Source organism: Nematolebias whitei, chromosome 14 (assembly GCF_014905685.2).
Source record: "Nematolebias whitei isolate Nwh7 chromosome 14, NemWhi1, whole genome shotgun sequence".
Classification (NCBI taxonomy): Eukaryota; Metazoa; Chordata; class Actinopteri; order Cyprinodontiformes; family Rivulidae; genus Nematolebias; species Nematolebias whitei.
The window spans coordinates 29,479,720-29,482,106 of record NC_056511.1 but is presented as its reverse complement, the minus strand read 5'-3'; the positions used below and the strand labels follow the sequence as shown (position 1 = coordinate 29,482,106).

The following is a 2,387-nucleotide window of genomic DNA, read 5'->3' as shown; positions in this document are numbered from 1 at the left end:
CTGAACCGACCCGAACTGACCTGATCTGCACTGTGACAGTGGAAAAGGGGCATAATGCCCCTTTTCCACCGTCACGGCGCGGGTCGGATATTTCCGGGTTGAAGCGCGTTTGAGGTCTTTCCACTGTTCCAGAAACCGGCTCGCCTTGCTAAATTCTGGCCCGGCTTCTCAAGGGTTCCGAGCGAGCCGCGCCGTGATGTCAGAAACACTGTCGGTCACTGATTGGTCGGGGGGAGGAGTCTGTGGAGTCTTTCCAAACAACCCGATCCACCATTTTTTCTCTACCGCTTGCCATTAGCGATAACACGAGGAGTGTATCTTTTAGTATTTTGAAGCTATACAACAACAATAATGTCAAAGCCGTGGTCAAATGCAGAAGTGCAGGTGTTGTTGTGCTTGGTGGCCGACGAAAAAAGTCAAAGCGAGCTAGATGGAGGATTGGAGGGTGGTTTGGACACGACTACTGCTCTACTTGAACCATTTATAGAAGATGGTGAGTGTTTTCTAACTTTAAACATATTTTAAATTACTCATCCCATCGGTTCTGAACATATTTTTAACTAACAAAAGAGGCTGACGCCATAATAGTACAACGTCGGTGCTACGATGCTAAGCTAATTTGCATAAATGCTAACTGTCCTCCGGTCCCGTTTCTCACTGTATTTTATCCAGAACGTATTTCAGCACGTGACGGTTCATCTCTAAACTCCACATTAAACCCTCCAAGCCTCCCGGCTCCTGCTCCTGCTCCATGAGAGGAGTCTGCACCTGACAGGTCTCCATCACAGCCCAGCTGCACCTCACAGAGCAGCACAACGCTGCAGCTTCTGTGCTCGGTAAGAACAGATGCAACTGTTCCACATCACTTTATTTGTTCCGATAAGGACTTGATTTATTTTATTTTTAAAGTAAAAAACTAAAATGTTGAATAAATACTGAATTGGAATGAAATTATGTACACAGGGTCCCAGTTACAGACAACAAAACGTAAAATAAAAACAGTAATAAGATCTAAGATATGAACTAAGAAAAATATCAACTAAAAAACATCTACTAATAAAACACTAAGCACTAATAGCAGTAAACAATCAAAACAATACGTCAAACAGCAACATGAACTTGAGTTTGTGCAGCCTCATGAATATATAACACTGTGAAGAATCACATCATGTAGCTGCTGATCAGTTTCATGTTGCTGCTGATCAGTTTCATGTTGCTGCTGATCTGTTTCATGTTGCTGTGTTCATGCATGCTCGTCTGTTCACACAGACTCATGTCCGTGCTGCTGTTCTGCGTATTGTGTTTAATGTTTTTATGCTATTGGAGCTTATATTTTTAGTTGATGTTTTTATTAGTTCATATCTTAGATCTTATTACAGTTTTTCTTTTATATTTTATTGTTGGATGTAACTGGGACCCTGTGAACATAATTTTGATCCACCACATGTACCACATGTGGTGCGAATGACAAAGAATATCTGCATCTGTATAATACTTTCTGATTCATATATCCATTATTATCATTTTCATTATTTTTAAATCAATTTATTTTTCATTTTCTTATTTGATCAGTTTATTATTATTAATATATCTATTATAGCTGTTAGCAGCACCTTTCTTTGTTTCATGCATTTATTCAAAAACAGTATGTAGCTTGAATTAACCACTTTTTCTTCTTTCTAGTGAAGAGAAAGAGAAAAGAGTCCAGTAAAGAAAAGTTTTATTTCATCACTGAATGAACATGAAGAACTGAACCGGACACAGCAGGAACAACACGTGCGTCTTCTTCTGGATGAAGCCCGTGAGACAAGGGACAGACAGATACACAATCATTAGTTGGACGTAGTAGTTTTTATTTTTCTACATTTTTCACTTCTTACTTTTCCTATTAAACAATTTTTTTCTTAAGTGGTGTCCTTGAACATTAAATTTCCTAAACAAATTTTACAATGTTAAGTTCATATAGTGTTTGTTTAAATTCATACTGGAATTGAGAAGAATTTCCAATTGCATTTGATCTTTAATGAATCCTAAGAAAAGATTACCAGAATCTGCTCAACTGTTATTATGTTATAATTTTTTGGTTCTAGGATGAAGTGACACAAAAACAGTCAAAAATTCAGAAAGGACAGTTATCAATTATCAGTTATTTATCAGTTTTCATTTATCAGTTATCATTTATCAGTTATTGGCCATACAACTGTGGCCTGAGAGATTCAGCTGAAAGTCCTGGTGCACCTTTTATTTGAACCTGCAGAGATTTGAACAGCTGATCTGAAGCAAACAGGCAGGAGTTCACCTGAACTGACCACTCCTGCTGTGTTTGATGGTCTCCTCCTTCACCATCCATCCATCCATCCATCCATCCATCCATCCATCCATCCATC

General features: G+C 38.5%; 1 protein-coding gene across 1 annotated transcript in view; it reads left to right on the top strand.

The window, feature by feature from the left end:
• LOC119420070 (unconventional myosin-XIX) overlaps positions 1-2,387 on the top strand; it is a 52,719-nt gene that overhangs the window by 25,489 nt on the left and 24,843 nt on the right. The window lies entirely within an intron of this gene.